General features: G+C 39.0%; 2 long non-coding RNA genes across 3 annotated transcripts; both read right to left on the bottom strand.

The window, feature by feature from the left end:
- Positions 1-4136: 4136 nt before the first annotated feature.
- Positions 4137-6008, bottom strand: LOC122999506. Of its 2 annotated transcripts, XR_006407749.1 has the most exons (4): positions 5503-6008; positions 5155-5229; positions 4852-5047; positions 4137-4644 (listed from the first exon to the last, which is right to left on the bottom strand). It is a non-coding gene; the product is annotated as an uncharacterized LOC122999506 (long non-coding RNA). The 2 variants fall into 2 exon arrangements; XR_006407748.1 differs by having other exon boundaries at positions 4137-5047.
- Positions 6009-14486: 8478 nt separating this feature from the next.
- LOC122999519 lies at positions 14487-15849 on the bottom strand. The gene is made up of 2 exons (XR_006407764.1): positions 15415-15849; positions 14487-15327 (listed from the first exon to the last, which is right to left on the bottom strand). It is a non-coding gene; the product is annotated as an uncharacterized LOC122999519 (long non-coding RNA).
- Between the last annotated feature and the right edge of the window lie 5717 nt (positions 15850-21566).

Genomic DNA, 21566 nt, shown 5'->3' with positions numbered 1-21566 from the left:
CTTCAACTGACATTTCAGGCCCTATTTTCCCTAAATAAGGCACAGGTGCAGGTCTGAGTCCTGGCCAACATATTTTTGTAATTTTCCCGACCATCAGCACCGGTGCACTCTGGGCTCAGCCAGGCGCAACGTGGAGGAGAGACTGAATACATGATTAGTGGGAGGAATGTTTTATACGCAGGTGGGCGGGCGTCAGTAACGACCAATCACACCAGCTCCTCTCATCACCCTTTAAACACAGCAACAGGTGAAACGAGACCCTGAAGTTCCAAAACATACATTCAGGACACCTCAAAATATTAATATACATCAATCAATCCAAACATGCTGACGATGGTAGAATGAAATAAGGCTGATTGTCTCTCATGTGTGCTGCTGCTTATTTTGTGCAAACAATTAATATAAGATGATTAATACATTTCAACTCTGCAGTTCTACTCCCCCTCATTTATGCTTTTAAGTATGTAAAATATCTTTAAATAAACTTGCTGGAAATTTGCTGGTCAAGTTCTTTCACTGTCTAGTCAAAATATTTAAATGATGAATGAAGGGATCCACGCTGTGCCAGCTGTGCACAATGTAAGCAGGACTGTGTTTAAACCTGTTTTAAAATGTTCTCATGAACATGTTTTATGGCATAAAGGATGTTGATGTAGACTTAATCTGTTTAGAGCTCGCACAGCAGCTCCGCTTCACCAGATTACACTCATAGACCGTAGACTGTATAAAAATAAGGTGTAGCCGTGGTGTTTCCTGTTTAATAGCACCGTGTTGTTAGCCTAGCATGCTAAACATATGGATGAGCCAGTATGTTTACAGACATCTGCAGATAGAAACAGATGAAAGAGCAACAGAGTTAACAGATAATTAGAATAGTTATAATTAAAATAAGTTCTCTTTCAATATATAAGTATTGTTCTTCCAACTGCATTTATAACCTCACAGTCCAGACATAAACCAGTTTTGACCTGGTCTTGTTATATTAAGAGATGCATGAAATAATATTTAAATACAGAAGAATTTATCTTTGCTCCAAGTGGCAACTTCTGACAATAATTAATTCTTGGTTCTGACAGTTTAGCTCTTTAGTCGTGAGCAAAGACGAAGATAAAAGCAAAAGAAAAACATATTTCAGTTTAAATAATGAGCTTCACATTCACCTGCCAGCATATGGAGATGGATTAAGGGCACAAATGTGACTGTGTGGGTGCAAAAATACAAAAGCTTTGCACTTTCACAGCAAATTATGACCTTTTTTTTAAAAAAAAAAACATTCAACACTTTCATTAAATTTTACTTCACCTCTCAGTTTGATTGAGAAAGCTCTGCATCCAAGAACTCATTTACAACCAGCTTATTAATCAACCAATTGTTCTCGTGTTTTGCTCGCGTTTAAACAAGTTAATCTGTGATGGAATGACTTCTTCTTTTGTCGTTACTCATTAGCGGTATTGTTCATTAAATTCGCTGACCTACATCGTCTGACGTCTAGATTCTTCTTGCTTGTGCAGAAATTAATTCATTTATACAGCGTATGACTTTTTAAATGCATAGTTGTATTAGTACCACTGTACTTGTACCACCTAAAACTACAAAATGTTGTTTTGGACTGACAAGAACACAAATAATGTTTTTTGTTTTGTTACATGCATTATGACAATAATATAACAGAAAAGGTAAATGATACCACTGACAACAGCCGGGAGACGTGATCATAAAGGTCATTCTAAACGCCAAGCTGCTGTGTAATAATTCAAGCGTTTGTATTGTGTCCACCTTTTCTGTCAGAACAACAAATACAAAACTGTCACTACTCTCTACTGCAAGGTGAAGGCATTTAAATAAAAGGCGAAAGGAGAAACAAATTCATCTACTCCTGCAGAATGATGGATGATCCGAAAACAAAAAACCCATTTTAATGGTAAATAAATGAAACAACACATTTACAGCGTTTGCTGTTTTTTTCGAGTTTGACAACCACAGTTTACAATTCTAAATTATTATTCCCAGCCATTACCCTCGGAAACTGAAAGGCATTGAAAAGCTTGACACACGGTGAAGAAGAAGAAGAAGAAGAAGAAGAAGAAGAAGAAGACACAAGGAGTCTCTCAAAAGAAAAAGGGAAAAAAAGAAAGGTAGCTGGAGTGCCAGCAGCTGTGCCGCGCTCCATTGTGTTGAAAGCTTGATGAAAACAGTGCTGCTCTTGACTACCAATCTACCACCCTTGGGAAGGGGAGCAGATTTTGAATGAGCTTGATATCCACTGAATGAGAAATAAATGCCTCTCTTAAGTACCTGTCAGCAATGCGAGCAGAGCAGCAGCTGTGTTACGCTTCACTCAAAGCTTTTTTTTTTTGGAAGCATCTTTGGCTGAATACAGGGGGATGTAGAGGTTATTGAATGAGCTCATATAAAAGTAAATGCTCACATAAATACGTAACAGATTACATTTTCATTTGACATTTGGCTGACACTCTAATGTGGAGGAATTTAAAGTGAGCAGAGCACAAGAATAACCTTCAATTGCAACTTTACCCACAAATACAAATAAAAATCAGGATGTTATGTAGATAAAAAAAACACATTTCACCTTTTTAATGGTGGAAAGAAAATAGTGGGTAAACTTCCTGGCATTAGTCATTTAATGAAATTCAGTGTACAGTCTCACTTTGAGCTAAATGCTTTGTGCTCATAATAACCGTGTTTCCATTAGAATCACACATTAATAAACCTTTGAAATGTTGCAAAAAGGAAAATTCAGATTAGGTGCGTTTCCATCAACTGTTAAAAGCGAATAATCTAAGTTATGCAATGCATAGTTTCGTCAGCAGATGGCGGTATAGGCTGAGTAGTAGAAGACGCAGACGCTGCCAACTGGAAACAAAACAAATTATATATTAGTTATATACATGGATGTATTATAAGAGCTGGATACCGGACTAAAAATGGCGCCCATTCAGTCCTATAGGAACTGCTCGCCTGGCGCATACACCAAAAAAAGTTTCTAGCTTCCGGGTTTGCTTCCGCACTGTGCGGCCCACTGAATATGCGCAGTCGAGGAAAGTTTTACAAACATAAAACCTCCATGGATCAAAAGTTCACAATAGAAAGAGTCATAATTGACGTTGTTTGCAGTTCGAGGCGTCTTGTCAACAGTTTTACAGACGTCTCTTTTATAATGGTGGTCTATGGGGGAAATGCTGGGATTTTTCGCTGCAATACCGCGAGTGGCCACTGCGCCGTATCCAGCTCTTATTATACATCCATGGTTATATATAATAAGTTATGTTGCCTTGACGAGAGATAAATAGAGAGAGGTCTTCAGGAATTTGAAAGGAGGTTGTAATTGTTTATTGGCCGTGCTTTATGCCATGCGGAGACGCAGACAAAGAAAAGTAATGATTCTAATGCAGTAAGGGAGAGACAGCACACACGAGTCCTGGGAGGTCATAGGTCACATCCAGCCTTTGACTGCGACATTTCAGAATGTCAGAAGACGCCAAAAGCAGAAACAGCTGATCAGTCATGTGAGTTAAACGTTCACTACGTCATTATTTATTCCAGAAATGCGTTTCCATTGTCCATTTTGTGCATAAACTCTTTTGCAACATTTGCTGGCGTAAAAACATTTTGTGAAATTGAGGAAGTTTCTTCTAATTTTGATGTTTCCATTAATTTTTAATGTGATACTTCAAAGTGCACATAAAAATAGGTTAATGGAAACAGGGCTAACAGCACTGTTAATAAGCTGTGTACTAGTGTGTATTTATATAATTCTTTTACTTATGTTTCTGAAACTCTTAATATATTTTTGGGAATCGTATATTTTTGGTAGTTAATGGTTTATTCTACAAGTGTTTTTGGTCCAGAGGAAACAGAATTTCATTTCAATGGATGTGAGTTGAGAGATGACGATAAAGTAATGTTGAATCTTGAAGCTGACTTTTAACAAGTTTTACATCTTTTTTTTTTCATTTCCACCGTCTCGGTTTAGCATGTTAGGATGCTAATATTTGCTAATTAGAACTAAACACAAAGGACAGTTGAGGCTGATGGGAATGTCGTTAGTTTTCATGAAATGTCTGGATCACCAAAGTCATTCATTCATTACTTTCATTCATCCTGAGGGGGGCATGAAGGTCTGTACCAAATTTTATGGCAATCCATCCAACTGCATTTGGGATATTTCAGTCTGGACCAAACTGGTGCTGGCAGGCCGACAGACTGGTCGCCTTCCAACTGCTCAGAGCAGTTGGAAGACAGGAAATGGCTGGTTGGAAAGAAACAGTCTGGCTCATAATTCAGTTTAAAATGGTGAGTTGTTTTTACATTTTGCTTTTTGTACAGATGAAACAAAGGACATATAATGTGTTGATTGGTGAGCTTTACAGGTGCCGGTAGCCTCATCTTTTTGGTAGCAGTGGCTAGCTAGATGTTTAACTCTGTTTCCAGTCTATGTGCTAAACTAAACTAAGCTAAGCTAAGCAGCTGCTGGCTGTTGCCTTCAGGGACCAGTATACGTCAGAAGTGCTTGTCTGATGGCTGGAAAGCTTCAGCTTTCTGACGTCAGATTAGAGGTAATTTCTGTTATCTTCGAAACAAATGATCCAACATTCAGACCCTCCTCACGCCATGATTGGTCAGCTGTGTAAAGATGAGAAAAGAGTCAGAACTTCTCTCTCCAGCTCTCCTTTTTCATTCACAACACAACTTCTCCAACTCCAACTTAAGTGGGCCAAAGATCATTTGACCTGTTAAAACAAACTTTAGTCATGATATCTAATATTTGAGTGTCTGAAGTCTGTGATGCCAGAGGACATTTATATCTCCCCTGCTGATTCTCTGCCGCACCTGAACTGCAAACTGGTCTTTTGCCTTCGGCCTGATTTTCTGCGAGTGACACACCTGCTCAGCTGGACTGAGGTCAGGTGAATGACAATGCCAGTGGAGAACATCCCACTGCTGGGTCATAAAAAACTCCCCGGCTGTATTTGCTGTATATTTAGGATGATCCTCCTCCTGCATTGTCCTACAGTTGGCAGACTGCCTGAAAAAGGGAGATACAGTTGCTTCACTGTTCACCCAATATGGATGTAAACACAATAAAACTACTTAAAGTCACTTTCTAAACGATGGACTCTGTTCTCTACTTACCAGCTGCTAGTTTCCTCCTGGTTGTTTCCAGGTTATCCTGGTGCAGTCATATGCATCAAACTACCAATAGAGGACCTGTTGTTAAACAGGGACAAATGACATTTATTTGTAGTCAAACACAAACACATTGCTGGTAATATACACATTTGTGAACACAAAGACCACACTAGAACTTAATAAAAAACCAATAAACCTATGGCTGAAGAGGGTCCAGTTAACTCACTTCTACCATATATGTAAACATTTCACTCAGACTGAGATGAGCAAATATCCAAATAAGGTGCAAATGACACAGAATGAAAGCTGTGAAACATCCAATCACAACAGTATTCACAGCATTAAACCTACCTTTGGACAAGCAGTCGCACCGTAAATGTTAGTCTCATGTGACACATAGTTTGGCTAACAAGTGAGCCTGGGAAGCTAACGTTAGCTGCTTCCCTGCTAGCCTCACACTGAAAGGTTGGTTTTGGAGTGAAAGCACAATAAATACAACATTACACAATGAAAGGTATGAATACACAACACAATATAGCATTAAGTCTACCCCTAAATCTAGAAATTGGTCATTTGATTGCAAATCTGCGGGCAAAGTTAACAGATCCGTTCTCATGGATTATGAATCTGAGAGCTCAGTTTATAAACCGAAAGTACAGATTTACACATGGATTTATATTTCTCAGCTCATCCCACGGGGGCAACGTGAAAGTCTGGATACCTCTTATTCAGGATTTGTCTCAAAGGGAGAGTTTCCTCTTATTAGCGTGCTGATACAGTATTCATTAAGAATACAGTGTCATTTGTGTGCACATGTGCCAAACGCCTGTTTTCTCCTTCTGTTACTGCCGTTACAATCCCACCATGCCTGTCCCCTCTTCATCCTCCTCCCCTCCTCTTGTCTCTTAATCCTTCTCTCCTCCACTTCTTCCTCCTTCTGTCTCTCTCTCAATATTTTGCATACATCTCTTGACCCTCCTCCTCCTCCTCCTCCTCCTCCTTTCCCTCATCAGTATTCATGACAGTGTGGCCTATCTATCCCAATGAAATGCTGTTGCATTTAGTAATGTTGCAGGGCTTCACCCATCACATTCCCTGCTAATTTTGGATCATTATGATGAAAAATCACCAAGGCTTCCCTGGAGCCTCTGTGTGTGTGTGTGTGTGTGTGTGTGTGTGTGTGTGTGTGTGTGTGTGTGTGTTGTACCTTAAAACATATAAATGATCCCTTATCTTCAGATTAAGTGTATATACAAGCTGAAGAGCTTATCCAAATACACTGTATCACAGGACTCTGCAAAAGTTTTAGGCACTAAGAGTAAAGTGAGGATGTTTTCAAAAATAATGTCATGAATAGTTTTTATTGATCAGTTAACTTGATTCAAAGTTGATTAAACAGCAGAAAGTGAATCAATATGTTGATGTGAGCAGCTTTGCCTTTAAACCAGTAGCAGTTCTCAGTGTTTCAGGTTCTCGGCAGGTCGGTTGCTCCTGCGTCTTCTTCTGTGTCTTCATGTTAATCCCAGACTGACTCCATGATGTTGAGATCAGAGACCATCTGTTGCAGGACTGAAGATTGTTCCTCAGGACTCTGGATGGATGTTTGGGCCTAAAATGCACAGTACTGTATATAATCTGGTCAAATTAATATAATAATTTCTTGTGTTAAGTGTTGTAGCCATGACAGAGATGGTAACGTCAGTCTGTTGGACCAACAGTTTGGTCCAGAGTGAAATATCTCAACAACTGTCAGATGAAATGTTATCAGATTTGTTCCAGACATATCTGGTCCCCAGATAATGAATCCTGAAATCCTGCTATTTCTCCAATCTCAATGATGCAATCCAATCCAATCTGACTGTTGCATCAGCCTGACACTGAAATGACAGCTGACAGCAGCAGAGAGAGAGAGGAATAGTTTTAAAAGTTTGACAGCAACGAGATGATTGGCTCACAGAGGTCACGGCGAAATCTGATTGATTTAATGAAGACGTGAACATCCTCAGTCAGCTGATTGAGATAGACAGAGGATGAATAAATGGATGAGCATGAAGAAAGCCTCCTGATTGAACACATAAATTATTAAAGTAACGCAGAGAGTACACACAATCAACACAACAACAGCAAGATACAAAGTACACAACAGTCAGCTGAGTCAGGAAGTAACCCAAGGTCCACTTTGTCAAGAGCTTTCACCACATCCAATGGTCTTCATCAGTGGAAGGAGTTTCCTGCCGTCACGTGACCTCATTATGGAACAACAGCTGACAGCCGAACCGTCAATATATTCTGCTTCATTCACTGAGAGTTATCACAGCCGCTCACAGGTCTATTGTGTATTGTCCACCGTTAGCCTGCTTGCAGTCAATCTTTACAGGTCAGTAGAATTCAATAGAAAAATAAGTAAACACACACACACACACACACACACACACACACCAGCCCTTTGTGGCGACATCGCTGACTAAGCCGATGTGTCTTTTTTACAGCTTGTTTATTGGTTTAACATGCTGACTCTGCATCTTGCAGCCAAAAATGAAATAATTGTAACGCAATATGTAAAACCTTTAACAGTAAACCTCAGTGTCCATATATTGTAATATAGCTATAAAACCGTATTAATAACAACTGCAGAAGCCCTTCTGTCAATCACAGGTACAGTATGAAGTCTGTCACCGTGCACAAAAATGCAGGAAATAAGAGTTTTAAAGACTTATGGGAGAAAAGGGTTGTACTGCATTTTTTAAACATTAATAATCTTTTTACATGTCCAGAATCATTGTTGATAAGTCGCAGTTTGCAGGGATAATCGTTTTATAAACAGGGTCACCGGGGATTGTATTGTTATCAGCAGCACATGACGGTCATATTATGGATTATTCAGAACAGGCTGATCACAACGGTCAATCTTTTTAATCGTCATCCAATTTGACCTTCAAATCTTTCAATTTTATCAGCTTTTCTAAAAAAAAAAAAAAACCCTCCCGATCAATCCGGCACCATTTCACGCTTGATTTAACACGGATTTCAAAAAAAAATGAGAGCAGACTGTATGATGATGGGAACATTTTCCATTTGTGATAAAAACTCTTAAAATGTGGCTTTTATTTGGTAAACTATAAAGCTATAAAGCTTAAAGTCCCACTCGACTCAAAAACATGTTTTTCTTCTTGTTCTCTGTGCTGAATGATGTTTGTTTTCATTCATCTGCTGAAGGAGGAAAGTTTCTCTGAGCTCATTAAAAATATAATTTTATGGGGCGGGTCTACGAGCAGGATTTATGACATCACAACTAGTTTGGAGCCAATCGTGGTCCAATATTCAACGTACACAAGTGGAGACTTGAAGCCTCCAGAGCACAAACACTGAGGATGAACTTTAGGAGACATCTGGTGTCCAACAGTTAAACTCTTTAATGAGGGAGAAGGAGTAGAATCCATTTTAGGGATTTTAAAGTGACAATTATACTTTTTTTTCTGGAAAAACCATATCAGACACACATTATTGTTCTGAGCAGAGTATTTTTTTTAAATATCTTAATAACTGTCAGGAGGGGATCTTTAAAGAGTTTGCACACAAAGTCAGAATTTTTCAAACGTTTAATTTAAAATCCATCATCAGATAAATGAACAGAGACTTTGCACCAGTTTGTGTTCGCATTACAAAATAAAATGCAGCCCTCAAGAAATAACAGTGTCGAAGAAAAGAGGAGAATTTTTACAGGTGATACTGGAGATCTTTAGCATGTCGGGAGACTGGTTTCATACATTATTAAAAATGTTGAACCAATTACTGTAAACCAGTTTATCCCAAACAACAGCTGACAGCACAGATACACATACAACATGTTGCCGGGGGGGGAACATCATGCCTCTGCTACAGCTATAATCTTCAGTCATACATAATCCATTTTTTCTAACCTTTTATGGTCGGAAAAGACAGAAAATCAAGTGTTTCAAAACCATTTATGACAAAAAACAGTTTCAGATTTGGTGTGTAGACATGACGGATTACACTTGAGGTTATATTAAACGCACAATATGTAATTTCAGCCGCCAGGGGTCTCAATCAAAACAATAACAAAAGACGGAGTGTGATGACGGTGTGAAGTAGCAAGGGATCATGGGAGTTGTTGTCTTCATTGGGATAGGATTACTCCAGTGTTCATTATTCAGGATGTTTTTACCAACAGAGGTCTCCTCCTCTCCAGAACAAATGGACCCGCAGATTAAAATCGTTAAAAATACTAATTAAAGCTGTTTCACCTAAAAAATCAATGTTTCTCCGATGATGTTTAGTGACCACCGGACTTCCTGGAGGGGCTGTTAGCCGAGCTGCTGCTAACGTTTGTCCAGTTTATTTCACTGATAACTTAAGATCCAGACGTCCAGTGACTAAAATCCTTCTTCTGGCTAAAAGATAAAGTTAAAAACCACCTAAATTTATCATGAAAATGTGGCTTAAAACTGAATAAAAGTCAATTTATAACAGTTTGTGTGGAACAACCACAACGTCGATGTCTTATCTTGTATGTGTGTAAGTTACTCTTTGGTAGACGCCATTGTAGCGGACAAACACAGCGCCGCCGTATGCATCTGGTGCGTGTTTACTCTTTGGTAGAGGAGGTATGACGCCATCGACAGGCGACCAAATGAAACGGTCCGTTACTTTGATTAAATTACAGATTTCTCTGGGTTTGAACATTGTTGGAAACATTTGGGATAATGTAAGTACACAACTCAACAACATATATAACATAGGTCTAGTTGTTTTTACACATTTTAATGTGGAATAATTACATATTATAGCTTTAAATCTGGAATTTCCAAACAGAAATGAGAGACTTGTTGTCCAGAGTCTCCAGTATAGAAACCTCCTTCAGCAGCTGGATTCTCCTCTTCATCCTCTACTGATGCTGCACAGCATGTGATCACATGTGATGCACACATAGACCAATGATCTCCAGTGCTTTGAAGAACAGACATCTACTTTGACTCCTTCACATGTTTTCTGAATTAACACAGCGGGTCTTTTTGCATCTTGTTGTAATTCACTGCATCCCATAAAGATGTTTGGCACACGACTCAATATCAGACGGAGCGGATCCGTTTCCTGGCGAAGATGTCTTGTTTATCAGGTGTAATCGGTGCTTTAATCCTAACGTGACATCCATCACTTGCGCCAGAGCAGTGAACTAAATCCTGCAAGGCCAGCCAAGTGTGCAAAGCTTTGTCTGATACATCAGTGTAGCCGCTGTCAATGGATGATGGATGATGTGGTTCTTGAGGCCGAGTAGCTGGGCTCCATCTCTGTGTATTACCTCATGTACACAAGTGTTGAGGACACCAACAACACACAACAAGCTGCACTGTAAGCTGGACGATGTGTAAACCAGGATATGAACACAGCCGTGTCGTCCCTGGAAGATCAGTGGAAGCTTAGTCCAAGATCTTGTGCTAAATTAATAAAACTATTCATGTGTTTGTGCAGATTGATAACAAAATAAGTAAATATTTAATGCTAAATTCAGGAATCTGATACAAGAAACATGAGACAGCAACTTGAGACAAACAGTTCTCTGTATCCTTGTAATGTATTATGAACAATTCATACCACACTACGTTTTATATACAGAACAATGTGAGCCTTCTGGCATGGAGCAACCTTGACTGGTTTCCAAATGGAACCTGAAATACCAAAGAATACATGAATACATGAAAATACATGAAGACAATGGGACTCTACCTCTGTGCCAATGGGAACCTTTTCAGTTTGAATGCACACACACACACACACACACACACACACACACATTATTGCAGAATCATGTGCAGACTTGCAACGGACACATGATTTTGGACCGTGTGTCTGTGCAGGCCTGCAGCAAGAAAGAAGTCATTTGAATGGCTGAGTAATTCATGGGGACTGTTGGCTGAGGCAGCAGAAGTCCTTGAGCGTAAAGCTGTGGATGAGCTCCGAGCTGGAGATGCTGTGGTCTTTCCAGTTTATTTAATACGACTTCAGTTAGCTCAGTGGAGTAATACCAGTAGGATGGTTCGGATTAGCCGACAAACACAAGAGAAAAAAAAACACAGATGCAAAAGGATTAAGAAATAAACACAAAATCTACAAGACAGAAGCTTTATAAACCTTTACTTAAATGCAACATTATTTAAATTATCTTGATTATCAGTGCAACTGGAATCCAATCAGTGAGCTGAACTCAACATCAAATCTATTATCAAAATACTTTACAATCGATGTTCTGACGACTAATCAGTTGATACTTTCTGCTTCATGAAATCATAGTAGATGAGTTGCAGCGATTGTAGAGATGCTCAGTTTGGCCTGATGAGGTTTGAATCTCACGTTATTTATGTTTTTTATACATTTATTTATGATTAAATGCACAGATCACCACTAGTATTTGTTATATTTTTTTGTTCTACCACTCAGTAGATATTTGTTGGGGTTTTTTTTACTTCCAAGTTTTTCTATCATAAAATAAAACTTTTGAAGCAGTTGGTTTAGTCATTTCTCTAAAATACGCTTCAGATTCAGAACACGATTCTTTGAGTGACTCGTTAACTCATTTTGTGCAGTAAAGCAAAGTAAATTTGCGCCATGAAGCAGATATATATGTCCAATCTAATCAGTTAGTTGATCGTCAGATGACAGAAAATATTAAGTAAAGTAAATATGCCAAACATTTGCTCGTTACAGCTTCTCAAATGTGATTATTTACTGCTTTTCTCTATTTTATAGTTTGGAAAATTGAATATCGTTGTGTTTTATGCTGATATTTTATGATATTTTATCAACTAAAAGATAAGAAGAAGAAGAAACTAATCAGTAATTAGTTGCAGCTCTTGTCTGATCACTTGGTGGTATGAAGTGTAAAAACAGTGTAGATGCTGCTGTTCCTTTGACTGATGTTCTTGTTGGTTTAATGTTGCTACTAATGTGCTAATAACTTATTCACAATAAAAAACGACCTGACATTTTAATGTATTTAACACAGAGAAAAAATAAGAAGTGTGAATCTCCCTTTTCGACAGTTTTTAGTGGGATTGGGGGAAAGAAGCTAATAAAAAAAAAAAGAAATGTTCCTCCACAAAACTCTGTCCTTGTCATTTACAAGCCCGCGCTGCAGGTCCTGATTCATGGGGCGGTGATGGAAAGTGATGCTGGGATCGTTAGCTGTGTGTATGTGTGTGTCTGCTAATCGCCTAATAATTGGATGTGATGGCAGAACGTAGGCTGTGATGATGAATTACCGGCTGCCGAGCTCTGAGCACAGCAGGTAGGTGGCAGATGCTGCAGGTGCTGAGTTAGTGTGTGTGTGTGTGTGTGTGTGTGGTTTCATACACAGACATATGTTAAAGTCACATACTTGCGTGGATGAAGAATTTGCCTACATGCTTTCATTCCTTATAGAAAGGACTTGCATACCAAATTAAAACATACTGTAAGATGGAGGAGGATCAACTGGAGCCTTAGGGGAGACACACACACACACACACACACTAGTAAACCAGTCACATGGGGAAACCATTGAAACAGAGCTTATATAGAAGCAGCCCACCGTGCAGAGGAGATCTGCTGGCGGCTCACTGTGGAGACTGCTGCAGGAAGCTTGTCTAATCTACTCTCTCTGTGAAGTAGCAGTCACACTGGTTCAGTCGGTGTTTCAGAGCTTGAAAGGAAACGGATTCCTGCCGTTTTCCTTTGTTCTTTCTATTGTCATTTTCATTTCATTGTCAGTGCCGAGTTTCCTCCACGTATAGAGTTGTCATTCCGGGGAGTCGAGCTCAATAAAACTGATGAGAACGGCACTCGACTCAGCACAGAATTGGAAGGATTTATTCCACCAAAATCTCTCAATGACTTCCTAATCAGGATTTACCCTTTACAGTCTAGGAAAAGACTGCCTGAAGAAGCAAAAAATCTCACCACAGAAATATATATATATACCTTAAAGCTACTCACTTATATGTAAAAGTAAACCCATTTTATCTACTTAACTGACGCACTGAGACACACTAATTGAAACGCTGTATTAACCTTATTCTGTTTATCCTATTAACCCCGTTCTATAAGTCTTTAAGTGTTTCCTAAACAGCAGCGACAACACGATCACTGGCTCGAGGAACTAAAAGGAACTTCGACAGCATGGGAAAGTGTCAGAGAAGATTAATTCGGGAAGAAATATCAGAAAGAACATGAGATAAAAGAGCTTCAATATTGAACTTTTGCCAAAATTTTTACAAATGTGTTTTTAGACAGTTGCTTGTTTGTTTAGAAGAACAGAATATTTTACTTCTTCAGACGTCAGCCAGACTGCCAACATGAAATATGAGATAAAAATCACAGTTTGGTTGACCTGACATCCCTGTCTTACAACAATTATTTTGTTTTACCAATTATACCTTGATGGAAGACATAAGAGCAATGCTTTTGCCATCATGCAGACACATCTATGGTTAGGAAGCACAGACCTGACTGACCAGGGTTTGCATCCTGAGACAACAGGCCATGAAAACTCTCTGATGAAGGTCAGGAAAAGATTGTGGTTTCGGTTACTGCACAGTAACCTTTTAGCACATCCTCTAGAGTATAACACACCCGCTTTTCACTGCACATGCTGAGAAGTACAAGTATTTGACCATTAAATCCTTGAATTTTCAATCTTAAATGTTAATAGAATAAAGTGTTGATGTCAGTGTTTTTTAAATATTTAATCAATACTAGAATCTTTACCTAAGGGGATGCTTTGAGTATCAGCATTTTTAGATTCACCAGTTAAATTAAAGGGACATTATCGAGCACATTTCCAGGTCTAAGTTATTTATCTTCTACTGGTCCTTTATGCAGCCCCTCAGTTCAGCCTCTGTATGAAACAGGCCGTTTTAGCTCCTGTCTCTTTAAGGCCCCGCCTCCTGATGAGCCCACTCCGCTCTGATTGGTCAGCTTCAGGAAGCTTCCTCCGGCTCCGGAGGCTACGTAAACAAACAGTAGTAGTATTTTACTTCTTTTTTTTTTTCATTCTTTACTCAAAATGTCGACTTCTCTAATACATCCATATGTGTTGGAGCCCAAATCTGATATGAAACATGTAAGTGGATGACATGAACTGACCATGGAAACACCTTAGCAACAAAGGCAAAGGAGGAGGTAGAGGTAACATTGCAAAGCATCCAGAGCAGGTTGAAGCCCTGGTTTTTGACTTGCAGGGAGCATTTTACACATTCACCTCAAGTTTTGGAACTTTAACCATGTTCAGCATAACCACCTGATGTCATAACAGTATAAAAGTCACATAAAATCACAAAAAGCATGATATGTCCCCTTTAATTAACAATTACCTCATTATATTTAGTAGCATATACATAATTTCTAGGGAACAGGGGTTGACCTGAACATAACTCGTACACATATGCAATCAGGAACTAGACGTTGCTTCATTTTAAGGGCTCACAAGCCAAAGAAGTTGCGAACTACTCACCTAAAGTGATGACAGTGCTTCCTTTTCAGTTTTCTGTACACTGCACACACAAAATCTTTAACTCTGCTCAGTAGGCTCTTATCAAACTCAAAGCAATGATGTGTGTAATTATCCTATTCTAGCATTTATTAAATTGTACTGTATCTGCCTAAGGGCTCCGATACTTAACTTGTTTTTGATTGGTACGAAAAAAATATCATTTGTGTGAGCCAGCTGCATGTTCAGCTTCACAGCATTTTAAAGGATCACATTATTTCACACAATTTCAGGAGACTGGGTTTAAATGAAATGTATATTCGACTCTCATCGCTGCAGAAACCGATTATCCTCCCTGTTAAGGGTTAGGAAGTAAAATCACATCTGAAAGTCTTCGCTGTGAATGTGTTGCACTGTTGCAGATGTGCTTGCCTGCTGTCATGGCATACAAATGTAAAATGATTTGGAACTTGCCTCAGGACAAGATTTGGGATGGAGTACATCTTACCAATGAGAGGAAAGTAGAGAGAAGGATCCCTGAAGCTCAGGCAGGACTCGCTGGTGGATTGTCAAGGACCTCTTAACTCCGACCTGCTATTCGCACTGAGCAGCTTTGGAGAGCCGCAGTTTTCACACTTCTTCCCTGGAGAGACTCCTGGTCAACACATGTGCTTCCACTGCAGTAACCCAGACGACTTTCATAATATTTTATTCATTTATTTGGATGAGAATTAGTTAAAGTAGTTATTGGTCAAATATTTTTGGCTGAAGGGAATTGTTACCTGTGTTTACAGATGGATTCATAGGTCAGTTTACACCAGACGAGCCCAGATGTCAAGACTGTGTGCTAGCAAAGGTAGAAAAGATATTTACTCTCTGCCAGGAAATGTCAATCAGATTTGAAATAGGTAGAATTCAGACAGAGGAAAAAATATAGATATCTGCTCAAAAGCTTAACAGAATCCCTCATAAACTGAAGATGATGTTTGTTCCTTCTGCAATGCAAGTGAAGATTCTTGTTGGGGGTTTCTGTGGCTCAACCAGGATTAATGGTTTAGGTTTCTTTCTTCCTGACAATAAAGGGTTGTATGTATGACCAGCGTTTGATAGATATGAGTTTGAGAAGGTTGAAACTGATACAGATATTTGTTCTTTGATGCTGCTGATAGTGAATTTTTTTCAGTATCCTGAGATTTTACTTTTTTTTTTTAAACATGTAGACCAACATTGGATACTAGTGAAAACCTCATTAATGAAATAGTTTCATTATTATTGTATATTTGGCTGGTTTTGCTTTTTCTTGTTTTATTGATCAATTAAAATTTTAAATTGTATTTGTTTTCCAGTAGGACTAGCGATTATTTTGTGGAAGTTAACAGGGATCCAAATACATAATAAAGAATTAGTAGCAGTCTAAAAAATGGTTTTAGAAAAAAAAAAAAATACTACTAATAATGATCTTTGTTTATGTAGCACCTTTCTAAATAGAAGATTGTAAAAAAATACAGCATATACTGCAGTTTACAAGATAAAAAGTAAATCTTCAAAAAACAATAAAAAGACAGTTTGAAAGAGGTGATAATCCTTAAGATTTACATGAAATAAAACCCTTTTTATATAATATTTATGATTTTTTTTAAAGCAATATCCATTCAATGTATTTACATTTTAACTGCCTCTCTATACAGTAGTTTTCATGTTGAGCGTCGACCTTCACTGTAAAGCTCACCTAAAGCTGTATTAAGTTACCGCTGATGCAAACCCAACATTTCCCGACTGCTGCCTGTCCACATTAAAAGCACTGGAGCAGCTTTTATTATGAAGCAGTAACAGGAAACACAATATTTGTCACTGAGGTTAGCACTGACAGTGACTGTTCATCAAAACTTCATCAACAACACAAGATTTGGCCACATTTATTGCATCTTTTGTCAGCGAAAATCAGATCGTAGTTGTTCATGACATGATGGAAAAAGGCCGATTACTTTATTAACATAATATAAATTTGTTTGGCTGCGTTGGAAACACACTAGTCGCTCTTCTGTTGAAGAGTGTTTCCCGCTCCCCCAGATTTCTGGGCCTTGTAGTATTAAACTGTACTTGCTGTTACCATGGTAACCACAGGTGTCTCCAAATCAACCAGGTCTAAAATCTTAAGGAATACAGCTTTCATAGAGTCTTAGTTGCCACAATTAGAAGGAGATCAATCATATCAGAGGTACATCACAATGATTGGACAGTGAACACAATCTGACTTTAACACGGGAGACAACTGTTTGTTGTCATGGTGAATATTATTATAACCATGATGACGAAGGCCCCGTAATTTTAACCAGGTAGTTATTTTGACCAAAACCATGATATTTCCCAAACTCTAACCAAGTTGGTGTTGCGCCTAAAGCTAACTAAACCCTTAACCGAAGCGCTGTAAGATCAGAAAACATTTATTTCTGACATATTATTTGTTGTTCTGCAGGGACAACAACGTACTTTGATGTTTAATTTGGAGGACATGGTGGCAACCCTGCACATGACGGTACATGAGGTATAGATGACAGATGGATGGCAGTACAAATAATTAAACAAGCATTGCAATATATGCTGTATACTTCTGTTTTTTCTCATTAGAAGATGACACTCTGATATCTTTGTTGCATACAGTTCTACTCAAAAATAAAACAGATTGATCAAAGCCAATTTTACTTTTATTATTTATATTATCAGATTTTCTGCCTTCATTTCAGGAAAACAGATGTTTGTCTTCTCTGGACAGGATGTCCCAGCAGGGGCATTATGGGAAATAGGATCAGGAGGGAAGGGGGGGTGTGGGGGGTAACAACATTTACGTTTGGCACGACTCCAGGAATCACTAACCAATCACATAAATGTAAGAACAGGCTGGAACATCTTATCTATTTCTCTTAACTTTCTTCCTCTTGGATTATCCAGTAAAAGAAAAAGTACCTAAAAGATAAAAAAAGAGTCAAAGGATAGCACATACATGCCGAACTATTAATAAATATTTTAATACTGGACACTTGTTATTTTGTTCCAGTAATGTTCACCCTCCTTTCAGCCTCCTGACATATACTGTACACCACTGGTAATTAACATATTTTTCTTGCTCTTATTAAAGAATTCCAAAATAATTTGATTTCAGGAACGCAGAGAAGGGATTGCAGGGGAGCTACAAGTCTCAACCCAATTAGTGACCTTGTTCACTGAGCACATCTTTCCTTTTTTTTTTTCATCCTGTCTTCATCACACAGTCTATTCACTACCGCCGCTCATACCCCTCCACCCCCTAAACCCTTTCTTTTCTTCTCCGCTGGACTCTCTATTCTCTCACTTCTCTTCTCTCTCCTGTTTCTCTCTTTTTCTCTCTCCGCACAAATGAGTCCATTTTGCCCGGGGGGATGAGACCACGGCGGTTAAATCAGATTGGGGCGAGGTTATATTTGGACTGTGGCGAGAGAGAGAGAGAGAGAGTAAGAGAGAGAGAGAGAGAGAGAGAGAGAGAGAGAGAGAGAGAGAGAGGCATCAAACAGCTGGGTGATGACTGCATGGCCTATTTTACATCAGCAAATTGGCTGACAGTGGAATCCCAGGGCACATTGAGCTGACAATATTAGTAATATTAGTTTAATAAAAACCCCAAACTCATTTGAAGCTGCCTCACTAATTACCATTAACACACATGAATATGGAGATCCGACACTGAACCATGACGATGATATAAGCAAAACTGGAGATTGAATTGTGACTTCCAGTCAGAATTACCAAAATAAAAAAAATATGACTTAAATATTAATTTATACTTTTACCCCCCAAAAGATCTTGCACTCATAACTCCAATTAGTTTGACACTAGTTGATTTAAACTACAAATCAAATCCTATTCAGAGATATTTGGTGGAGTTTTCTCGTAAACCAAAACAAAAGTTTCTGTTTAACTTCGTGTGAATCAGTAAGGTCTAACAAATGCATTTTCTTCCGCAAAGTTAATTTATCTTGACACCTGTCGATCAGTGGAATAGTCTAAAACCACTGGCAGGAATGTGTATTACACTAGTGGTGATTAAGCACCTTAAAGTGCCAACGACGGCCGCTAGCTGCTCCAACTGGCTCCCATTCAAAAAGCATCAACTTCTGTCTAGAAATACTGAGTCCAGCATTGTTTTTAACGAGTCATTCTGGTCTCAATCTCTAAATTCAGGCCCTCCTATAAGTGTGCTGGTGGTCATTTTGGAACTTATTGCTCCATTAATAAGATTTAAAGACTTATAGTAGTTTTGATGTCTGCTGTGCGGGAGCTGATTGACAGCTTTGATTGACAGTTAGCTCTGAGACTCACACTGAGTCGGACTATGATACCTGCCCTGCTGGCACAGTTTAGCTAAAGTAGCTAACGTTAGCCCACGTGTGCAGCCCTCAGTGTTCACATGCTCTGGAAACACGTAGCTGAGCGTGTTTCCAGAGCGTGAAAGGCAACATCCTGCACTCCTTATCTGGAACGTCCTGGCTCCAAACGGAAAAGATGGCGCCGAACAGAAGTGGCAACTCTGAGCTTCAAACTGGCTCCACTGAAACCAACGGGGTGACGTCACACCTCGCTACATCCATCTCTGCAGTCTGTGGTACTGCGTCGCCTGCATGCTTGTGCGCCTCGTCATGCGTGATCACGAGACAAAGAAAACAGGGACCCAGTCATAAAAACACTGCTTCATGAGGCTACTAATGGCTAAAAGCCCCACAGGGCTACTTTAAGTCAACAACTAAAATAGACTGTATGTGCTCATATATGAGCATAAAGGTATTTTCATCTTTGGTCCAGTCTTGGTGTTTATTTGGGCGACAGGTCTGTTATTCCACCATTTCTGCTTTTCTTCACTCCAGATCTCAAGAAGACATCTGTTGTCACCTGGAAACATCAACTCGCCAACTGCCATGATTCATACCTAATAATGACATGAAGCGTGTGAAGTCATTAAGTAAATAAGTGTGGATGCCAGGTGGGAGGAGCATGGTGGACTTGGCAAAACTTAGACCACAGTTCCGAGCTGGACTGGACCAAACCCAGATTCAACAGTAGCTTTTACAGCTTAATAAAGACGACGTCCTGTTGCTTCACAGCTTTGAAGGCTTCATGTTTAAACAGCCACATCCAAAGTAGTAAATTTAAAATGAACCATGCATCATGTACAGAAAGAATTCACCACTGTCTGTGCAGTTTTTATTTTTATTACCTGGGACTACTGACATCATTTGGTGGAGAGTAGAAATATAATAGTTTATGATGGCAAGCAAACAGTATTTGTAATTGCCACATACAGTAAAGGCTGATGTGGACAGATTATCCCAGTAGGTTAAAGGAAAATGGCTAAATCACAGTTCTTTATTTATGAAATAACTCCTGGGGAACGCTGGCTTTAAAAATCTAATAGCGTAGGAGTATACAAAAGGGGATTTTTCCCTTTGAGTGAGCCTTAAAAGTGGGTCTTCTACCTCTTGACAAGTTTAACAAGCGTCACAACAAAGGATTATTATTCTTCCCTATGTTGAAAAACCACAACACAACTGGGAAAAAAACGGGTGTTTGTTTGATGCATGCGTTATATCAACAGTGAAAACAAATCCCATTGAAAAAAGCCCCAAAGTTTGATGAAATGACGCAGAAAAAAAACGTCGGTTGTTTCAAACTGGTTTCTACACGAGACTCTTGGTTCAATATTGAGATGCCAACATTTCACCCGAGATTTAATTTTCTGCTTGAATCGCAGAGTGAGAAAGTAATCACACGGACGCGTGTCATCGTTTAGACAAGTTGTCATCCCCAGAATTAGAATTTCAATATGGCAGCACGCATCTGTCATCCCCAGATTAGACTTTCCATCTCTACAGGTGAAGTACATCATATAACTGGCAAAGCTTTCAATCCCAGATGCTTTTTCTTTCTCTCAGTTCAGTAATTTATTTATTTATTTATTTTTTATTTATTTATTTTTTTGGCCGTGGCAGCTATTTGTCAGGGACATTATGTCATGTCAGTGATGTATGGTATAGAAATGTAAATGTTCAACAGCCAACAACACATTCAAATCACTCAGAGAAGATGAATTATTGAATCGTCCTCAGCATCTGTAATAACATAGAACAAGTCCAAGATTGATTTTTTTCTTCTTCTTCTTCTATGAAACTCTAGTATTAGCTGAGACAAAATTCCAATCTCTATTTAAGTGTAAATTGCATATTTCATGCCCGTAACTGACTGGTTCCTCAAACCATTATTAGTCACCGTCAGAGACAATTGAAATGATTGCCATTTATCTCCCACATTCACGCAGACTAACAAAGATCATGGTTCTCATCAGTGAGTGTATGTGTGCATTCATGCGTGTGTGTGTGTGTGTGTGTGTTGTGGGCTGGAGTGGGGTTTTCGTCCATTTGTTAAGCCTATGAATAATAATAAGCATCCTGCACAAAGTAATAGATGAGAATTTCGATGGTAGCCGACTGTGTATTGTAAGGACGGTCGCTCGCTATACACCTCTGCAGAAATAAGTGCACTATTCTTCTTTATAATTGTGCGTTAAGCAGTAAATCAGTTCTCGGTGATAAATAATATAAGAAGCAACAACTCTGAACTAGCTCAGGGTTTAATGGCTCCTTGTTCCACATCGTCCGCCTGTTGATTAGTAATCAGCTGAATCCAACCCCCCCCCATTCTTTCACAAGTCACCGGATCACAGACCTGAAGGCTGAGAGACACATGACATGGCCAGGAGATAAGCCGATGAGGAATGTCACGGCTGGTGGAAACACTAAAGACCCCAAAAACTGTCTGTACTTGCTCCGTGATGTTAAGCAGTAACACAGGTCACTGTATTATTGTGTTGACTGAGCCCTTCAGATAAAACTGAGAAGGCTGAGGATGA

The sequence above is a fragment of the Thunnus albacares genome, chromosome 16 (genome assembly GCF_914725855.1).
Source record: "Thunnus albacares chromosome 16, fThuAlb1.1, whole genome shotgun sequence".
Lineage (NCBI taxonomy): Eukaryota > Metazoa > Chordata > Actinopteri > Scombriformes > Scombridae > Thunnus > Thunnus albacares.
The sequence above is the reverse complement of the archived record's forward strand: the minus strand, read 5'-3'. Positions and strand labels throughout refer to the sequence as shown.